Source organism: Strix aluco, chromosome 6 (assembly GCF_031877795.1).
Source record: "Strix aluco isolate bStrAlu1 chromosome 6, bStrAlu1.hap1, whole genome shotgun sequence".
Classification (NCBI taxonomy): domain Eukaryota; kingdom Metazoa; phylum Chordata; class Aves; order Strigiformes; family Strigidae; genus Strix; species Strix aluco.
Genome location: NC_133936.1, coordinates 3,041,842 through 3,063,719, shown reverse-complemented (window position 1 = coordinate 3,063,719; position 21,878 = coordinate 3,041,842). Strand labels below are relative to the sequence as shown.

Below are 21,878 nucleotides of genomic sequence, written 5' to 3'. Positions count from 1 at the left end.
CCCAGAGGACAAAAATATCTTTGGCCGTGCCGGAGAACTGTTTGAGCGAGCCTATATTTTGCAGATGATATTCCCATAAACATTTCAGAGGAAATGGGAGCAGTGTGGAGCAGGAAAGACCGGTGATGCCGTGCCGGGCTCCCAGCAGAGCCCCTGCCCCTGATTTGTGTGCTGGGAGCGGGGGACAGGTTGTGTAGCTTCTCCCATCAGCAAAGAACATTCCTGGCTTTATTAGCAGCTTTCAACTGGCAGCCAATGCTGATTTAATACTAATGCTTTTTTGATGAATTGTTGCTTAGTCTGTTTTGAATACTTTCTGCATGACTAATTAATGTACCGAAAGGAATTAAGTTGTGGTGTTCAACTTTACACTAGTATGGGCAAACAAAAGGCTGGAAGTCACAGCTTTTCTTCAATATTTTATCTAATCTTTGCATTCTCAGGGACGGGGCATTCCTTGTTATCTAAAAGCCACTTAACTGAGCTAAAATGTGATGTCATGCTTCTCTAAATATGTGTAGGTATTTATGCTCGGTCTGTTGAGAAACAGGCTTGAATATAGTGAGATATACGTAATTATGTTCTTTTAATGATAACAAAACCCACTTGAAATTGGCAAGAGATGAAAACCCACAGCCTCCTATGTGGAGTTTTGCTTGAGTAAAGCATTCTGTAACATTATGCTGGGATAAACCGGCGTGATTCATCGCTGGAAGGACACTCCCAGCTGGAGCAGATAGAAATCACTCGCTATTGACCCTTGTGAAGAGCGGCGTCAGCCCCTCCGAGCAGAAAAGCTGCTGGGAATAAGGTAACCCCGCAGCCAGGAGTGTTTCTGTTTCATATTCGAGTAGTGCTGGCGAGGCGCTCGGCTTGCTCTCCGCTGCGGAGGGATGCCGTTCCTCTTCCCGTTCCCCATGCTTTTGAATTTATGCTTTATTGTCCATAGATTAATTTTTTTTTCTCCCCGAAACAAAGACGACTTGTGTAAGAGAGTAGAATAACAACATAGTTGTTTGATCTGTGTCTATATATACGCTTGAAATAATCCAGCATCTAATTTTTAATGAAGCATGAAAGAAAACTAGAGCTCAGCACAATGCGTGCCCGGCGAAGATCCTAATCTTCCCTTGCCACCCGAGGAGAGCCAGGGACAGGCACGCTGGTCCCATGCCCCGGGAGGGCGACCGAGCCGGCAGCCGGGGCTCCCGCCACCGGACCCGGGGAGCCGGGTCACGGTAGAGAGCAGCACCCGGCCGGGGGGCTCCGGGGAACACCGGGCTCTCCCCCCACCGGCTCTGCTGAGGGCGCGATGGAAACCCCCTGATCGACGAGCCAGAAAATACGTGCTGCAAAGGTACATCTCTCTCTTTTCTAAAAAATGATGTTCTCTTCTTTCTAACCTTTTTCTCTGTTACAGAAAAAAAAAAAAGCGGTGTTCTCGGTCTAAAAGTCACTTCGGTTGACACGTTTAGCAAAACCTACCGTGTGCTGTGGGAGGGTAAAGCTAAACCTGAGCGTTTGCAGTCCCTTCAACTCTCAGTCGAGTTATTTAAACTCAATATCGGGATTAGTTGTTCCGTGAAGGGAGCAGACCCGCACCCCGGAGCTGCGAGCGGGGCAGGGACTGGGGGGGGGACAGACACGACACTGTCCCGTCGAGCCTCTCCTGCCCACCCGTTTTGGGGTGGAGCCCCCCCTCCCCACGAAACACCCTCCCTTTCCGCAGCCTCAGTTTTTTTGGCTTTGTTTTTTTGTTGGTTTTTTTTTGTTTTTTCGGGGGGGTGGGGGGGAGGGAATCGAATTTTTTTTTTGGATGAGAGCACGCCCGGGGGGAAGCCGGGCTCAACCCGCCGTGAGGCAGCACTTCTGGGCAGAGACGTGTGTTGCTTTGGGGTTTTTTGTGGTTTGGTTTGGTTTTGTGTTGTTTGGTTGGTTTTTTTCTTCTTTTTAATAAAATGGAGTGTTTTTGGGGGGCACTTTTTGCCAGAAAGGGGGGGTGATGGGGCGGGCAAGGCATGGTTCTAAGCCTGGCTGCTCCTGCCCTGCTCCCCAGTGGGATCACTGGGATTTGGCAGGAGACTGTGGGTGTGATTTTTCATTTGAGAGCCTGCTTCTGAAAAAGCAGGGCTTTACAAATTGCTTTCCAAGTAAAAGCACATGAAATAATTCTGTATGTTGTGAGGCTGCAAAAGAACACCATATCACTGACGCAAAAGAGCTTCCCACTCTAACTTGTTATTTAAAAAAAAAAAAAAATCACTATGTAAAAAATTAATTTCTTAGGCAGAAATGGTTGTGTTTCCAATAGTAGCCGGTGCGTGCGCTCTTTTCTGCTAAAATAAGCTTTCTTTGGAGGGAAATATCAGCAGTTTCTTAATTATAATGACAGTCTATAGCTAGTGTGCTGGAAAACACTAAATTACATCACTTGCCAATAAAATAGGCAAGCTGTATAATTCTTTCATACGTCCACAGGATTTCTTTTATATTTTGGACACTTTTCTTTGGTAATGGATATTGCCAGGTATGAAAGCCTGCCCAAGCTGTGAGGCTACCCGCAGGAGTATCTGTTGTGTTTAATATGGCACGTTGTTAGGTGTATATTTGTTGATTTTTATAGCAGCAGAAGCCCAGCCTGTGCAAAAGGGCTGCAGTTTTTCAGTCTGTTTGAGATTCGTTGTAAGGCCACACCAGAGCACAGGGCTGGTGGTTATCATGGATTGTGAACTTCTAGTGGGCAGAACTGGCACAATATATGTATTCTCTCTCAAAAAATAAAATTATGTTGCCTCCGAGAGCTTGTTCTGTGGAAATTAGTGGTAAATAGCAAAAGATCGCAGTGTGAACTGGGTGGAGATCCCCAGTGTGGCCATTAACATACCTTTAGAATGATCTCTGTTGAATTTTTGTTGCTTTTATTGCTGTGGAAACCCCGTTTTGCAAGGAGATACGACTGTCTCAATGCATCAGAACTCAGGGCTGCTGCTGGACAGTGCTGTTGGGAGGTCAGACTGGCTCCCACGTCCCGCTCCGGCTTCACGGCTGCGGAGCCGCGAGGATTTCAGACCTGTGCGCTTGGCGAGGAAATGTAATGACTGTCCGCTGTGTAACAAACCCTTAAGGAAGGATAGCTGAAATGAAAAATATAAATATTTCTGCTTTAGTAAGCGGTGGGCTTGCAGGCCTCATGCATTGGTAGAGAGGTACCGGGGCGAGGTTTCTCCACTAGATCCATGTTTGCTTTGCTGTGGATCAAAGTAAAAATAAATCATTGGTGAGGCGCTTATGGGTGGGTGATCACTGCAATAATAATAGTGATTTAGCTCATTAGTACTGCTCAGCTAAAACGATTCCTAACGCTCAACTGATTAGTTATGCAAACACCGAGGACAGGCTTTTAATCAGGCTGGTCCTTGGGTCTAACCCTGCTGCTTGCCATACAACCCTGGGAGGTGCCAGCAGGGAGGGAATCTGACCCTTACAGTTTCCACTGGATTTTTTTTAGGCCAGTACTGACATAAAAACATTTGAAAAGTTATCCTGGTTGTATTACAGTAGAAGACTTGTTCGCTGCAAATCTCAAAATTTATTTATGCATCAGTGATCTGCTTGTTTAATTATCTGGCGTTTGCGTGTCTGATCTTGAGTCTGATTTCCTCCGACTCTCTGGTGTAAAGGGTGAAGTGTAAGTTACAATGTAGTTTGGAAACAGAATAAATTATTTTTTCAGTTTTTGCTCGTGAGCAGGGCTGGGGTTTTCCATTGGAAATCCAAGTCTGAATCTCTTGATTTGTCCCGGCTTCCCACTGCCATTAGAAACTGGATTGATGGGCAAGTATAGCGGTTTAAGGAGCACTGAAATAATTGCTGTACATCTTTCAAGATGCTATTTAGTCATGTATAAACCAGACCACAGTAACCTATAACCCCCCCTCCTTTTCCTGGCCCCCACATTGCACGTAGCGTCTGTCAAACTGACGTGATGGAATAGGCAGGACAACGCGCGGGGGTCAAGTGGTACAACAGGCGAGCTCGGGCGGTGGCGAGCGCTGCAGGAGAGATTGAAGTATGGATTGGTGAGCCTGATGGTTTGGTTCAATAAAGCTCAATAAGATGTATTAAGTTAAAATGAACTCATTTACCTTGAAAACAAACTCTTATTTTAATCCTAGGGCGGCTGACGTGGTCCCTGGGTAAAAACATGGTGTGTCTCGATTGCTGATGGGTATCTTCCTTTTGTAAGAAGATATTTACTCAGTGAGAGTAGCACAAAGTAGGGGGTAAGGTAGAATTGCTGGTACTTCTTCGGCGCTCTGAATGTTTTTTGACATTAGACAATACCTTCTTGTGATATAATTGGTGAGGAAGGACATGAGTACAAATATATCCCATGTTTATTTCACCTTTTTTTAAAAAATTATTTTGGATTCCATGATTTTGTTGGGGAGGACAGGTTACTCTGAACAATAAGACTGCCTGCTTGTTGTTCAGCCTTTTTTCTCTTATAAAGTGACTAATTCTTCATAGTTTTCCTTGTTGCCAAGTATTATAGCTGTAGCAGACCTTAGATGCCCATTTTTCCCTGGTGAATTTACTGTGTTCTTCATTATGTGGTGTGACCTACTCGAAGAGGAGTGTAGTTCTTAGCCCTCAGTCGCCATGTGTTTGCAGCAATAATCATCGTTTTTCATAAGCGCCAGTATTTTGTCTGTTGTGCATACATGGTATTTTATTGTCTCTGATACAGTTTTTATAAAGCTCCTGTTGAAATTGGGGCTTTCACGGGAGAGGTGCATATGTGTAGGCAGGACCATATATCATTGTTAACTTCTTAAATACTTTTGACATTTGTATACCAGATAAAATCACAGTTTATCACTTGGCACATGTTAAAAAAGGGAAAAGTTCTCTATAAATGGCGCCACCATTTGTACATTGCCCAGCTTTGCGCCTACGTGAGCCCCAGTTCAGACCCTTCTTTAGTGCTGCAGGGTGTGATTGGGTCTGAATCCACAATATTGCTATTTATTTGGCTCACAGCGATGCCAAGGCGGGGCGTTAAGACTCGGGTCTCTCTCCAAAGGGACACTGCAGATGCGCACAGCAGGAGCTGCGCCTCGTGCCAGGACTTCACTTTGCTGCGATGCACAGAAAATTCTTCGTGGAAACCTTCAAGTTAAATATTGGGATGTACTTAGGATGAGGACATAAAGTATCCTGTGTGCTCGTCCATCGGTGTGTATTTTGGAGTAAGCTGTTGCGGGGGCTCGCCTTGCTGCCTTGCCTGGCTTTATAAACAGCTAAATATGCTGTATAAACTGCTAAGCGTGATAGGAAGGGGTGGGAGGAGTAGAGTCAATTATAATTAAAAGTTTTACTGTATCCTTTTTTCTTTTACGTGTTCATATAGTATATAAAATTTCTTGTGCATACTATTTAAATTCAGAGGGTTTTATCTGACCTTTCGTTCTCTTCCTATACAATTGCCTTTCCTTTAATAGAATTACATAAATTACTGTCATCAAATTCTGCCTGCAATTACTTTGTATCAGTCAACCTACTGCTTTTGCGTGTATCTTCTCTCATCTCATTAGCTGTTGTACAGACGAATTATGACCTGTAGGTAGTTGACTGACGAGCTGTCGGATGATTCCTTTGTATACTGAAGGTATTTGGCTGGCAAAATGTTAATGTAAATATTCCAGCATTAGACAGGTTACAAAAATTACTGGGGTTTGTATTGACAAGGGTGTTTCTATACTAAGGGATTTGCTGTGCAAAAGAAGAGCATGTAAACAGATTAACAGACCAAATTATTGGGGTTTAGAAAATCAGTTTATAGTGCAGTGAATGAAATGATTCTGGGAAACTGGAAGTCACACAAACAGGATATTTTCCTGGTATTTTATATTCAGAAATGCTGAAAGCTGCATATTCATGACCTTCCCTAATTTTGACCTTATTAGATATGGCTATTAAGTGCCCAAGGGCAATTAAAAAAAAGTTCCTAAAAAAAATAGCTTTTCACAGGAACTTGCATGAACTGCTGCTGTATTAGTGTTGGTTGTTTTTTTTTTTTAATCCCCCCCGTATAGTTGGAAATTTCTAACTCCAGTCCCCGTTCCCTTTCACTGTTATCATTTCTTTATTCATGCAGAGATTTTCAGATGAAATAACTTTGCAGTGTGAGTCCACGCTGTTTTCCAGCACTCGTACTGAAGCGCACAGTTGGGGTGATTGCAGCTTGTCCTTTTATGCCACGATATTCATGTTACTGTTATGAAAATCAATAGGGTTTTTTGTCTGGGTGGTGGAGGGAGGGGCCTGACAAGCTCATTTCTGCAGTTTAATCGGCCATAGGATAAGGTTTTTTTAAGTAAATAATGCGTCTACAGTTGTGCTTTGGAAGATAAGGTACGGGTATGCCATAAAGATTTCAGTCACCTGAAAATAAGGTTGGTAGGAAGGTGAAGGACAATCAAACCAAAATATTCTTCAGTTAAACCACTGGATTTCTGTTTGCCAGCTCCAAGCTTTCTTGTGCAGATTTTCATTTGTTTGTTGTTTCATACTGATGTAGGTGATTTTTGAAGTAAATGAAGTAGATTCAGTTAGGTTACTTTTCAGATGTTAGTTTTGAATAATTGAGTACAAACTAATTTAGGCAACTGTGTGTATGACCAGTTTCCCAAAATAGTGCTGATGTGAGTGGAAACAATAGCTCTTGTCTCCAGAATAATGGAAGTCCTTGATAAAATTTTAACATCTTAAGATTTCTCTCTGTGCATCTGTTGCTTAAGTCATACAGTCCCATGAGCTTCCACCCACCAAAATCCCAAGGAGCAGCAGTTTAATTTCAGCATCCCAAATAAACTTGAACCTTTTCACCTGGCGGTCTCCTTTCCGGTGAGTGCATGCGCTTTATTTAAACACAGTAAGCAGAAACCATATCTGATTGGGTGGCCACTGATATGGTGTGATATGTTTAGCTCTGTTTCTCAGGCACGTTGTCAGGGATGAAACGTGTTTGGTTTGGAAATGCTTCCCTAAGTCACAGCAGTGCTCACCTGGTTTGAGTTGATCGGTAAAGCGTGTTTAGGATAATTGGTTTGATAGTTCCGATGTGTACATGTGGTTGATTTAGACTTGATTCATAGATGTTGTATAAATACCCATCTCATGATATTTGCTTGAGTGTCCCCATATAAGTTTTATGGCACTTCTGTAGGTCTAAATACATGAAATAAAATAGATTATTTGTATTTTCATAAACAAGGCAAACCTTCAGATAAAGATGGTTTTGACATGAGCACTAGTGGGCTTTCATGACCAGTTTGGCTAATACTGTTATTGTGGTATTGCGTATGTTTCAATATTTAATGGTGTTTAAGTTAGTTTTATATATTTTATTTTTACTACATCTATTGAGGTCTTTGGTTTTGTGGATGCTAATGATCAAAAGCATTCTCAGACTTTTCTGGCCTTAAATATTTAGCCAAGGGAGTTTGTTTGCCTGGGATTCTTGTGTTAATATAACAAGAGTCTAAAGCTAAACCAGTACAGGCCTGGATTTCATTAGAAATCCCAACTGGTTTTAGAGCGCTCTACCCAGACAAACATTTGGGGCTAAACTGCCGAGGAAGCAGATGCCAGTCTGCAGATATTAAGAGTTAATATCTCTTGAGATGTGTTCATTCTCTTAAGGAGCTTCCAGCCGTCAGCGAGATCAGAGGGGCTGGCGAGGGCGGTGGCCAGCGTCTTCGGTCACAGTGTCGCGCGGCGCTGGAGGAGCGGGTGCGCGTAGGGTACGGATACATCTTTCGGAGCCAACTGTAAATGTTGAACTCAGACTCCATGACATTGCGATAACGGCCGTGAGTTTGGGTAGGTTTAATTCAGCTTCTAAACAAGTTAATTTGGTTTAATAATTGTGGTGCTCCAGAGCATCCAAGGGAGTCAACAAGTAGTAGTTTGGGGGAGTGAAAACTTTATTGGTTCCCCCCAGCACAAGAAAAGACTAAGAGTCCTTGTCCTCCTTGTTTGTCCTCCTGTCTCTGCTGAATGAGAACTGTGTCTGCATGCTTATATATGTGTATGCATGCTTACATGTATGTGTTTTTGTGTATATATATATAAAAAATGTATATTTGTTAGTTGGTCTTCAAGGATTGAAAAGATTTTAAAGTTGTTTTATCAGCATCAGGCAAGCTGTTATGTAAGTATGAAAGTTTCATTGCTATTAAGTTGTTTTCAACAAGAGTTTAGCTTGCATATACCAAACTGTACACTACTTTAACATATAATAGAGTACAGAGGGTTTGGGGGGTTTTAAAGTGTTTTTAAAATTTATATCATAATTTTTTTTCTTTTTCCCAGATAAAAGAGGTTTTAAACAGCTTCTACCTTGGTATACCTTGGTTCTAGATCTGATATTCAGATAAAAGAGGTTTTAAACAGATTCTACCCCGGTATACCTTGGTTCTAGATCTGATATTCAAGTGGCAAAAAGGAAGAAGACTTTCTCATTGGTTTTTGTTCTCATGAGTGTTTTTCTGTGGCACTGCTTTATTGAGCAAATTTCAGTGGAGGCAGCCAAGAGCATTGTTAAACCAGTGAATATTTACCTGCTTAACAAAGGTAGAATTTTATGTACGCTAAAATATTTTATCTGGGAATAACATTTGGTATTATTTGGTTTGGTGTTCAGACAACCAATTATTTGGATTGTTGTTCTAGAACTGATGAAATAAAAATCTCTGAGTGTGACCCAGTTTGACAGCAAACCAGCCAGCGATGTGCCTTGCTCCAAGTAGACTGTGAGCCCCATGTCTGATAAAGCCTGTTTTCTTACAGCTTTGTGTCTTACGTTGGTTTGTGGTTTGTAATTCATTTTTTTCCGTGATCAGGCCATCTAAAAGTTTTCTCTCTTTCGTTCTCTGCTGTGTTTGATTGTTGTGGTTTGGGTTTTTTTGTTGGGGGGGTGGGGCTTGGATTGTGGGTTTTTGTGTTTAATGATGTAACTAATGCAAGCTGCAGTGTTTCCTTAACTGAGGCACTTGGAGGATGTTCCCAGTGTGTGTACACTAATTTCTCAGCCTCTACCTTCATGTCCAGCCTGGCCGAATGCCACCGATGGGTCTGAGCGATGCTTTGGATGGGGGAGGGAATGGAAAGGCACATAGTGAAACACGGTCCCGTATGATGGCAAAACCCTCCTTTCCCTGGGAAATCATGCTGAAGACATGATCAAGAGAAGGATGAAAAAGAGAGAGAGAAGCAATAGGCTGCATCAGATTGCTTTTTAGCCCGTCTCCAGTGAAAGGGTACGGGAGTGGTAGGTAACCGTTGGGTGACTCCATGAGTGTATTGGCTGGTGGTGGGATTTGAGGTGGGAAATCCTCCCATGTGGAGCTGGGGGGTGTTTCCCTCACCTTGAGAGGCTGATGTTATTAAAACTTTTTAGCACTTCTAATAATAGAAAAATATTTCTTTCCTAGCCGGCTCTTAAATGTCTTTTAGTGGATTAGTTTGAATCACATCAACTAAGAGCTTGATCATCTGCCAGCCGCTAGAGTTGGGCCAAAGCTTGGTAAATTAATGAGCTCAAGGTGATTAGTACAGGTGTTAGTGCTTTGGACTGTGCACCAAATTATTGCCATGCGAGGTGTGTAGCACAGTACACTCATCACTCTTTTCCTCTTTTAATTCTTATGCTGTGGGGATGTTTGTCTGGCTTGACAGTCAAAATAAACATGAGAGGCTCTGTCCATGATACCACAATGAATGAATTTTATATTGAGGTTCTAAAAAATAGGATCAACATTATAATGACTGCTTTGTTACAGAGACGCTTATTGCTGTGATAATTCTGACTCTGGTTCTGATTCAAGACCATTGTGTGTTTAGCGGGTTGTATCTGGTATCCATTCACAGGACGTGTTACGGGAAGGGGTTTTCAAGTCTTGCAGTGACACTTCTGTGTTGCTTTTGTGAAAGGAAAAAGGTCTTTGTACAAATGTGCTGGTACCTCTGTTTATAGAGCTGTGGAAGCTACACAGAGCTTCTGTGGGCAACAGCACATCTTACTGATTAACTGTAGACTGTTACTGAATCAAGGAGAGAAGTGAGCGGTTGCTGTCACCCAACAGGGCAAGTTCTGGTGATGTCTTTCACGCACACATTGTCTGCAGAATTTTTTAAAAATATAGGAACTTTCAGTAAAATGTAGCTTGCTTTGTAGGCAGGAAAGACTCTTGCATTTCATGAGCTCTAAGACAGCTTCGGATGATGGAAAAATGATGTGCGCTGTATCTCCAAATTCACTCTGGCATTTGTGGTCCAGTGACAGTTTGATGGATTTGGCAGTGGATGCTCACGTTTCTGAGGCTAATCCCAGACCTGCCTGCTAGCTTGTATCCAGCATCTTCAGGAACAGAGAGCACTTTCAAGCCATTTGGTTGAGTTTTGTCCTGTTTGGTCCTGTGTTTGTTGATGCCAGCCTTTGTCTTCGCTCCGTTTTTCTCTCTGATCAGCACCCATACTATATATAATTGCTTTTCCAAGATATGTACAATCTTCCTCTTTCTGTGGGTGTCTGAAAACGGTTTACATTTGTTGGATATCATAAGCTTTCTTGAGGGAGGATTATTTTCAAGGTGATTTGTCTTGATTATATGTGCTTTCAGCAACTGTCAACAGCATCTGGCAGGGCTGGACCACCAGTTAGCAGTCTTAACTAGATCTGTCTGAGCACCATTCATTTGTTGGATTTTTTGCATTATTCTCAAGTGTTTCAAGTAAGACTTTAATATCTGCTTGTTCTTTTCAAATCCAAAATACCTGCAGATCTGTGTGGTATTTCTCAGGGCACTGTGTCACACAACAGTTCCATTAAAATTGGTTCATTGATGAGGAGTGAGGCTGTAACTGTGGCCTCCAGTGGGGCACTAAGTCTCCTTGTACCTCCAGGAGGTGTAAGTATCTGTATTTTGTCAGTTGGTTGCCCCATCTCCTGGGGTTCAGGTTCATCTTGTCAGATTCATTGAACATGGGACATACTTGGGGTCCAAAGCATGATTGTGCACGCAGCAGCTCCCTTGTTGCTGCTGGGTGGCCTGAAAGAGCAGCCAGGTGCCATTGAAGTACTAGAAAAGACATGTCCCATAGACAGACCTTGCAAGACATGAGACTTGACTGTATAATACACCACTTCCTGACATTTTTTTGGTCCTCTGACACTTAAAACGACACATTAAGGTTGCTTAAAGAAAACATTACCAGATCTTTGGCCATCGTTTGCTGCTGTTGCTGAGCCCAACTCAGACTGTGTGAGATAAACCTACAGAGACCAGTCCCTCAGGGGTGGCATCCTCCGTGGCCCATGCCTGGGGCCAGCTGGGCAACAACAGAGCGTTTGTGCAGGTAAAATGCTGTTCAAGTCAAGCAGCCATTGGCCTTGGTGTGAGTTGTAGCATTCTGCTTTGCAGATTCTCTCCAAATCTGACCCACAATCATACTCTTGGTTATAACTTCTGGGTGTCTACAGCTATCAGGACTGCTTGGCGGTGGTGTTAAATTAAGATCTAAATGATTTCTCGTGATTCAGAACAAATAGTAACTCCTCTGTCTCCCATCAGGGTTTGAGATTACGTCTTCTACCCCGTGCTCCACGTTTGGGGAATGAGCAGCTGGGCAGGACCGTCCTGTGGTGGGCAGATCTGAGCTGGTGACTTGCTGCCGGCCACTGGTTTGAAGTCTCTCCCCGTCTGTCTGCACTGACTTAAATATAGTCACATTATGTAAGAGCCCACATTGTATTTTTGTTCTGTGCCTGTAGAAGCTGATAGTGTGATAAGATGGTAACTGTGCCTTGAGTCGGACATATGTATTTCTATTAACCCTGAGGGTAGCGTTGTAAAAGTGTTCTTTTGTTTCCAGTTTAGCACAGGAAGCTAATTTTGGCTTCGTTTAATGTTACTGCTCAAACTGGCAGGGAATCAGAAATTTAGTTACATGACATCATATCTCTGGCACAGCAGCATGGCTGGAGCTTCATAGAAACCAACCCCCCTGAGAATAAATCAAAAACTGAAATATCTCTGCAAGTCTGTCATAACAAGAGAAGGTTGTATGGTGCATTTTTTAATTTCTTCTCTTCTGCTTTGAGAAGACAGATAAAATTTTAGATAAAATTTTCTGAACTGTTGCAATGACCTGGATACCAGAGCATAAACAAGCGCAGGGGATGGAGTTACGGAGTTTGTGCTCTGGGGATGGGGGCCTGCTCCATCCCCCGCTGCTGCTGTCAGGGCTGAAAATTCACCGGCGTGGTGCCTCCGCTTTGGCCTGGGTCTGCCGATTTATGGCAGAATGGTCATTGTGAAGACTGCACGTGTTTCCACTTATGCAAAAAAAAAAAAAAAAAAAAAAAAAAAAATCTACCCTGGCAGATAAGAACAGATGGCAGTTTAGCTTGCAGGAGTTGTAGCTACTTTGTTTCTAGTGTAAAGCTGATTTTTTTTTTTTTTTTTTTAGCTGAAAGAATATAAAGCAAAAACTTAAACTGCCAATTACTTTGCTTTCTCAGGTGAATAATTCTCACGGCTTCGATGTGCAAAGTTTTAGGGTTTATAGTGGGTAACCCTGGAAGAAACAAATCACTGTTGGAGGGGTGAGACCTTTTCAGCTTTCCTGTTAATTTTATAGCATGAGGGGGAAGCATGGATGTGCACAGAGAGTAAATATAAGAGCAAGCTCTACAAACTTTTATCCAGTATTTTTTTTTCTTTACTTCTCTAACATTTTTATCCTGAGCAATGCTTTTTTTATTTTATTTTTTTTTCCTCCTCTGCAGGAGTGTACATAGAGCAATAGGTGTCAGCTTGTTCTCGAGGAGTCAGGTCTGGTGCCCGTCTTCCTTGTAAACAAAGCTGTAGCAGAAAGAGCAGACACCTGATCAGACGTGGAAACCTGTTTTCTAATTAATTCCTGATGCTTCTCACGCTGCTGTATAACTTTATAAGGAGTTCAGAGAGATACTGTTCCCCTGGTTCGGGAGGCTTGGTTACTGCATGCCTTATCCTGACGCATCTCGGCAGGCCTAGATTTCTTCGGTTACCTGTCTCTTCTCTGCAGAAAGGTATATTTTTAAAAGCACTTGTTGTATTGTGTGGGGTTTTGTAGGCTGCAGACAAGGGACCTGGCTGCTGGTGGGTGAGAGTGTGATGATTTCTCGGTGCCAGACCCGACGGCACTGCTTTGGCTCCAGTGCTTGGATGAGTGGGGTGTGAGCAAACTATTTTTATTGCGTGTTCATAATTGTGGCGCTCAGAGCTGCGGCTGTAATTAGGAGCTTATGTGTAAAGGTGGTGTGGGTGGAGGAAGTGCTGGGTCCGGGTGGGTGCCACAGCTCTCTGCGGGAGCAGGGCTGGGCTGGCACCCGCCTTCGCTCAGGCTTTGCGGGAGGATGCTCGGCTCGCCCTGCAGAGCCACAGTGGCCCTGTGGAGCTGGTATTTGAGTTCAAGGGAAGGTTTTCTGCTGCCCCAAATGCCATTGCACTGAGGGCCAGAATACCGGAGGAAAACAGAGCAGGTGAAGTGCCTTCTCCTGAGAATTTATGGTTTCTTCACATTTTTGGAGTTAGCGAGGCTTTATGCTTAAATAGAGAAGCAAACGCTTCAGACTTCCACCGAGAGGAGTGTTGAGGGTGTCATCACTGAGATAACCACACGTTTTTTAGCTTGTGTACTGCTGCCAGTGATCCCTGTGTGCAAATGCTGGGCTGGAGCAGGAGCTGTGTGTGCACACGAGTGCCCAGGCCGTGAACATCCTTGCATGGTGCAGTCTTGGCCGCCGTTTGCGCCCGTGGCTCTCTCAGGCGATGGCCGGGCATGATGCTGGGTTGAAGGAGGGCCACACGCTCCTGACTGGGGGTGCTTGGTGGGTTGTCATCCCTTCTTGGCCTTCTCTTGGCCCACTTCACCCGTGGGGCGTAGGTGTAGCCCCTGTGTAGAAAGCAGAATCCACAGGAAAAGTTGTCTGTTGACATAACAGTACAGATATATGTATATATCTTAGACAATATGCTTCACATAAGCTTAAAGGGAGTTTATTTACTGCACAGGTGCTGACTGTTTGTTGAAAGTGTAGAAACACATGAGAGACTGCTTTATTTACATCTCTAGATAAGCAGTATGTCTTTTTTTTTAGTCCAGAACTCTTAACCCCACTGATGGTACTTTAGGGAGAATAATTACTGGAAATGGGATCTACCCCTCAAGGAATTGTGGATAATGAACTGCTTTTCATAGGAAAAAAAGAAGGAAAAAAAATAGGAAAGGGGAGCAGGAGTGGGATGACTCTTCAAAAATGGTATGAAAAGATTGAAGTTACTGAAGGGGAAGGTTCTCTGGTCTGTTTGGAGGTGGCAGATGTTGGGGTGAATGGGCAGCCGATGGTGAGCCTCCCTGCCTGGGCACTGTTTCTCCTTGCTCCTGTGGCCCCTGCCCAGGGTTATAACAGATAATCATTGTCACCAGCAATGACAGGCTAGCACGTGCTAACGCCAGGCCTTCATTTTTGAGTATCACCAGAGTTGACTTTGTCATGAATTGGGTGGGAATGGTCAGGGCCCAGAGCTTGCAGAAGGGTCCCCAGTGCTGTAATTTCCCTGTAGTGCTGCAGAAACTGGGGGCTCTTCTCTGGGTATAATAGGTTGCCATTATACTTCCCAGTGTGGCATTTTATCAGATAATCTTGCTATTTATAATGCTGGCTTGCTCCATAATATAGTCTCATTTTTTATAGTTCTTCTTTTAATGTCTTTCTTGCATTGGTACTTTGAGATATTTACAGCTAGTGCATGTTTTACTTAAAAAAAGAAGTGCCATTTTTCTTTAGTTAGAACCCAACATGGATTTAAGCACAAAGATGGTTTTACAGCCAGTGACTGGTGACATAATCAGACAGTATGGAAATTAAATTAGTCTTTCAGTGCCAAAATGTGTGTCTCTTGGTGAGTATGGTGGGGATGATGATAGATGTTGTTGAATAATCTGTGTTTTATCTGTAATATTCTGGGAAAGGCCATCATTCCCTGTAAGAACCTTGGCCTGATTTAATTTTCTTATGAGGTCTCAGTTACATATAAAAGAGAAATTAACTGAAATAGTGCCATACAAAGCAATTTGGAATTCCTCTCATCAGACATGTTCTCATCTATCCTTCGGACCAGTAAGATTTTTTTCCTTTTCAGCCCATTTGCTAGTTAGCCTTTCTGTTCGCTTCAGGGAGTAAACTTCTTTTTTTCCAGCTTTTCAATAATCTGTAACATCTTTCAGATAAGAAGTTCTTACTAGAGCTGGACTTATTGTCTGGGTTGGTTGTTTTTTCTTTTCTTTCTAATAATGGTGTGGTCCACGTTTGCTGGCCTGGTTGTGCTGTCAGCTCCATATCTTGCACAGCAGTCCTGGCTATGCTGAGCCATGGGCAATGCTTTGTTAACCCAAAGGATCTTCAGCCTTTTGGAGGTGGTTAGGGAGGTCTTTGCTAGGAGAGAATATGAAATATAATGATATTGGCCTAGTGCTTAAATTGGAAAGCAAACCTGTGCAAAGTTTCAGTTCAAATGTTTTAAAGAAAATGGTTTTATTTCATCTTAAGTATTCCTTTGTATTTGTTGTGGTAAAAATACAGCAGTGTTGTGGCTATGATTGTGGAGTGTCTTTTGTAGAAGCCTGTTTTCTCCCAAGGCTGGAGGAAGAGATGTCCTCTTGGGCTCATTATTTATAGTGGTATGTGCTTACTGTTAGCATTGGAAGTAATTGTCAGAAAAGGTCAATTTTAGAGAAATTAGTAGATGAAGAGTAGTGTATTTTAAAGTCAGATCAACATTTCATTGATCAGACGTGGATCCCTCAACGAGTTGGGGGTAGCACTGATTGTGGAGATCAGGTCTAATGAAAACCAGTAAATCATGGTCTTCCAGCAGTGAAAATGTCAGCGGTGACATATTGAAAGCTATATATCGTGGCCTGTGGAATGCCAGATGATTCATGTGTGAAAATTAAGCAACTGGTTAAGTCGGGGGGGGACGGGGGACGGGACACATTTTGAAAACTGCATCTGCTTTTAGCATGTTCTGTATGTGAGTGTTTAAGGCAGATGAGTTGAAGCATGATTTTGAGGTATTCTTCAGCTATGCTGGAGATAACATCTCTTAGCTGGCAGACACTGGAATTACTGATGATACTCCATAAACACTCTGTACCTTGGGAAAGTGGACTTTCTAATGCCAAGATGATGAGGCATTTGGATCTAGCAACAGGCACAGCAGATGAAGAAATAAACGAGGGAACAGAGGAGTCTGCAGTGAAGCTTGATCTCTGGGAGGTGAGAGGTTTGATGGAGCAGGAGGAGGTCTGCCTGAGCTCCCAGTTACTGTTATCAAATACATTATTTAATGTCATCTGTAATATTTTCCATCCTGTGAACTAATGATATTAAAGCATCCCAACCAAATGAAGTGGAGGGTGGCAGAGATGACAGTGCATGGAAAGGTGGTGGGTGGAAGGCGTTAACAATGGTGTTAGAGCAAATGCACGAGACATCAGGCTGGGGGGCTGGTTACAGCTGAAGACAAAGTGGGAATGAGGATGTCAGAACCCCGCAGAGGCTGCCTGACCACCCCGCATGGGAGCCTGCCCCAGGCTAGGCTCATCAGAGGCACAAGACCGAAGGGGTGACAACTCCCACATTGTAGAGATGTTCCAGGATGGAGGGAGAAATTATTTTTTGAAGTTTAAAGCTTAACTAATAACAGGTAGGGGTTATGTTTTAATTTGTGTACCGGAGATTGGTAAAGTTGCCCAGCAATACATACTGTCCCTGTGTGACAAGCTGCAAAATGATCTATGGAGGGGCATGTTCCAGTTTACCCCAGTGAAGCAAGTCAAGCAAGACCCGTACCTGTTCGTACAGGTGGGCCTCTGTGCGAGCGGGGCCAGAGGCAGGAGAGCAGGCCTGCTAGCTTCTGCGTTTGCCTCATTTTCCTGGGGGGTGAAACGTAGAGAGATGTGGTAAAAGTGTTCAACAAATGTGTTTTTTCTCTTCATCCTGGACAATCCAATCTCTTCCCTTTCTCTGCTGATCTCAGGCAGTGTACATCCCTGGCTCCCAGGCTCTGGCTTTAGCGTGCTTCACTCTCCTGATTTTTGGTTTGCTCTGTTTTTATTACCAGAACCAGGGTTTACCTGTTACGATGGGCACCGGGTGGTGGTCCCATGACTCTCGGGATCGAGCCCACCGAGTCTCCTTGTAAGGTCCTTGGTGCTCTTCCTGCCCCTTTCCTCTCAGCCCTTTTTTAGGTAGCTTTATTCATGTATCCGTTATTTCTGCCATGAGACAAAAGTAAAGTGTTTTGGTTTGTTTTTTTTTTTTTATTTTGGGAAAATATCAGCTAGCCAGGCACCGTAGTTTTAGGGAGATTCACTTTTTCTATCCTTGTGCACTGTTGTAATTTGAAGATAACCATGAATTCACGCAGTAAATAACTAGCAAGCTCCAGGTAATTATTTCTGGTGGGTTAAAGTAACAAACGGAAGAAAAAAAATAAACAACCACAAAACAACAGCAAAAAGAACAAAATCCTTTTCTGACATTGCCTACAAATGAGCAGGTCTGTTTTTGTGAGAAATCCAGAAGGATGAGAGCCTGGTTTTGTGCTTGCAGTGACTAGGGCAGCAGTATTTACTGTTATTAAAAAAGAACAGGTATAAATATACACATTAGCTTTGTGACATGTTAGCAGACAACTAATGATCATGGGGATGTTTTCCTGTTTAACTGTGTATAACAACAGTATTTTTGATGAGAATATTGTGTTATGCCCATACCCTTGCTTATGTGATTTGTACGCAGTAAAATGGAGGAATGATTGACAGTCATTAGCTATAAGTGAAATGTAGGGAGGGTGCAGAGCTTGTCTGAAAACAGAATGAAAAATTAAATGCACAAGAAAACAGGTACAAGGGGGAATGAGTGTGTCTCTGCTTTAGTCCTGGAGTTTTCTGCCTACAGTTAATTCGTTTTATAAGCAGTTGCCTCCAAACTGAAGTCTGAACAGCAGAGTGGTTCCAGATCACTTCAGTTTCAGAAAGATAAATTAAAACTAGCATTAATTCGGCTGTTCAGTGAACAGTGCGTACCAAGGCACTGCTCTGGCAGGCTCAGTCTGAGTCAGGGTGAGCTTTTTGTCTCTCTAAATTGGAATGGCATTAGCAAGAGGGGGTGACTGTTGCAGAGAAGCTTTCTGTACAAGCAAGGGGTAAAGGACTTTCTGCAGGAAGGCACATATCTACTGCTGCTCAGCCTCACAGCCCACGCCTGTGCGGGTGCGTACCAGGGAGAACACCGAAGTCTCCATCTCGGAAACAGCCGCTCAAACCCATCGGTTGCTGTGCTGGAAGCTTGAAAGGGTCACAGGAGTGGTGGCTAAAACGAGGATGGCAATTTATAGCTTCCCATCATGGTGGAGATGATCGTTTTCTTTTAATTGGCTTTTTTTTCCCCCCAACAAGTTAGAAAAATAAAGGAATTACATGGCTTTTTCTGGGAGGACAAGTGCCAAATAATTAATTGGCCATTCAATTCAAGTAACACTTGGAAGTCTTATGAAGCAAAGAGGGGGTTGTTTGTTTTGGCTTATGCTGGGTTTTGTTTTTCTGGAAAAGCTATTGAAAATCTGAATAAATTAATGATGGTAGTGTTTGTTTACTCCACGGATTAACTAGACAACTGAAAGAACACTAATCGGTCAGTTCTAATTTGGTTTTCTTTTACATGACTTCACTGATACGTAGCTTTTCTAATGTTTATACCAAATGTACATTAAAATCAGAGGGGTGGCAGTGGAATAACTTTGAGTAAAGCTTTATGAGAAAAGTATTTGAATTTCAGTATCACATGATAGAAAATATGAAATCAGACTAATTTTGCTCTTTTAATACAACTAATTATGGAAAGTTCTGCAAAGAGGGATTTCCTACAAAGTCTGTTCTAGTCTTTGTGGAGCAAAGGGTGGCTGTACAAATAATAAAATAGAGCAAGAGAAAGGTCTTATTTATTTTGATGCACAAACCAGGCTTTGGACGCCACCTCTGACTCGGCTACATGTGGACACACATAAACATGAGCTCTTTTTTTTCTATTGAGAGAAAAAATGACAATGAGATACTTATCGAAAGGATTGTTGTGCGAGGCTCGGGTCGCTGTGCATTAAATTTTGTGTAGGTGCCGAAAACGTATCGCTGGGAACGGCCAACCCATTCCCAATTGTTTCCCTGAGGGTTAGCTGCCGACATCGGTGCAGTGCCTTCTGCAGCCCAGTTTGAGACGTTCTCTTTGGAAATGAGCAAAAGCAGCCGTGTTTCCTTGTATGTGTCCCCCTCCCTTTGTGGCTTACTGGTATTTTTGATGTCTTGTGCCAACGGGAATTCACGTGCGGGTCGGGAAATAAAAAGTAGCATGAACTCTGGGTGAACTGCCAGGGGAACAGAGCCCTTCTGCAGCCTAATCTATGTGGGTCTGCGGCTGAAGCAATACCACCTGGTGTTCATTAACTACTACATAAATATGTTAAATTGTTTGGGGAAAAAACATGGCGCTACAGTGTGAACGGGCAAAGCAAGGGAGTTCATTAATATTTCGCCCATCATGAGGAATAGTAACGTCCCAATCTGGTTTACATTGATTTTGGTGACAAAACTCTCTTCAGTGGGGAAAAAGCTCAAGTTTTGAATTCATTCATAATAATAAAATCCCATTTTCACAATATCGTGTTTTCGGGGCTGATCTCTGAACTTCTACAAAGCTGGCTTTGGGTCGATGCCGAGCAGTCTGCGACTCGGTGCTTAATCTAGCATGTCAAATGTGTGGGGTGATGTCCGAGAAGAACTGTCACAAATAGCTCTGGAGAGCTGAGGGGGAAGGCATCAGCAGAGCGAGGACACAATGGTGCAGATTGATGTATGGTTTTATTAAAGCACAGTTTGTTGCATGATGGACAAGCATTTTGGTTTACGCTTTAACGTCTTCTGCGGCGTTTAATACAAGAAGTCTCTTGTTGTCGATACTTTTGGTACAAAAATGCTGAACCTAACCTTGTAGGAAAGTGGAGAAAAAAAAGAAAAGTATTTTCATTTGAAGATGTCCTTTTCACCAATTAGATTTTGAAATGTCACTAAGCTGTTTTTTTAATTTGGCCCGAGCATGCTTGGTTAATTGGGTAGAACACATTTTTGTAATCAGAAGGGTTTGGTGCTTTGGCTCTCTGCTTTGGTCTCTCCCCAATTATTCTGTGTAACAGTCTCCTTTCACAGCCAGAGCCATAATCATTTGAAAATGACAGGTTTGTTTAGAGAAGTATTTTCCAGCAAATGCTTTTTTGCAAATTTTTACAACTTGAAATATTTGTTGCTGTAGCACAAATAAACTGTTCTGTGAGTTTACCCAGGGCTGACCTTAGGCTGAGCAGTCGTTCCTTTGATCCTTTAGAAATACTGAGTTTGTGCTGATGATCTTCCTGGCCTCTAGACTGTCTCAATTTTCTAGACTTTATAAAAATGTAACCTTAAAAGCTCAGTGGAATGATCTCATTCTTTTAAAACTGCTGTGTATATATATCTGCTAGCCTGGTACACAGAGTAGAAAACTATTTTATTGAAGAGTTTCATGTCTTGGTTGCAGATTAGATCATTAACCCACCATCTCTTCATAAGCGTGCAATACGTTCTCTTGTTTTGTTTGGTTCCCTCGTCTCTTTGGCATCTCTTACTCTTTGGCTACATTTTATTTGGTAACATGCTGCAATATTTTTCCCTTTTTCCTAGCAGATGCATTGCACAGTTGTATTGTCGGTGCTTCCCTGTGTTTTAACTGGAATATTCTTGCTTAGTGGGTTAAATGTAAGTAGGAAAGATGATCCAGGATGATCCCAGTTGCTGTTGCCATACGGAGCCTCACCCAAATTTAACTTACTGCATAAGCCCAGGACCTCATTTTCCTTTTCCCTGCCCACTGCCAGCGCTGTTTCATGGTGTGGCCACCAACCCTGGACCGGCAGTCGCAGCCTCCTAGGCCCGAAACACCCTTCTCCAGGCACCCCGGGGCTGGCTGCATGGAGCCTTGCACCTCCTTTTTCTACAAAACTTTCACGAGGAGCAGAAAGGAGCTGTATGTAACACGTGATCCACACCAATAGCATCCCCACCTTGAAGAGAGAAGCCCTTTCTATTGCCCCAGTGAATGTTTATTTAGGAAATAATTTAAACCCCCCCCCTCCCCTTTGCAGAGGGGCCTGGCCACTGGAACCCAGTGACTGGGTTTTTTGCTTCTTATTAGCAGGAAAACCCCAGGATTTCAGTGCTTACACGTGGTTTCCTTATCCTCTGTCTGTGTGGAGCCGGGCTGTCTGGGGGCTCCCTATGCATCGAGGTCAGCCCATCTGCCGTGGGACACGGGAGGGGCGAGTGCCGGCTTCCGAACTTCCCAAACTGAGCCGGGTCCTGATCTTCCACATCCCGTCGAGCTCACGGCTCGCTGCCCCTGCTGCCTCCTTTGCACGCCATGCAAAAACCTGGGGGAAAGGTCTTGAAATGATTTATCAGATCACCCGTGTCCATCTTCCTGCTAATTCAGAAGTGTTCATAGTCACGCTCTTGAATATTAGGTCTAATTAAAAAAAAAAATAGTCGAGGCCCTGTGCCACTGTGTGTTACATGTGCTGGAGTGAAATGGGAATGAATTATGTCTGACTATCTCTCCTTCTTGGTTTGACAATTAATTTGCATAAATTGTATTGTCTCATATGAACATCATG

The 21,878-nt window shown here is 43.1% G+C and overlaps 1 protein-coding gene across 4 annotated transcripts in view; it reads left to right on the top strand.

Annotated features, from left to right (window-relative positions):
• The first annotated feature begins 695 nt into the window (after window positions 1–695).
• LYPD6 (LY6/PLAUR domain containing 6) overlaps window positions 696–21,878 on the top strand; it is a 39,574-nt gene continuing 18,391 nt past the window's right edge. Inside the window, exon 1 of one of the 4 annotated variants that reach the window (XM_074828495.1) lies at window positions 696–811. The gene's annotated coding sequence lies outside the window, so the exon portion shown is untranslated. Of the gene's footprint in view, window positions 812–901; window positions 1,358–5,115; window positions 5,239–6,832; window positions 6,910–21,878 lie in introns of those variants that run through there. The other 3 variants (XM_074828493.1, XM_074828492.1, XM_074828494.1) reach the window with 3 other exon arrangements.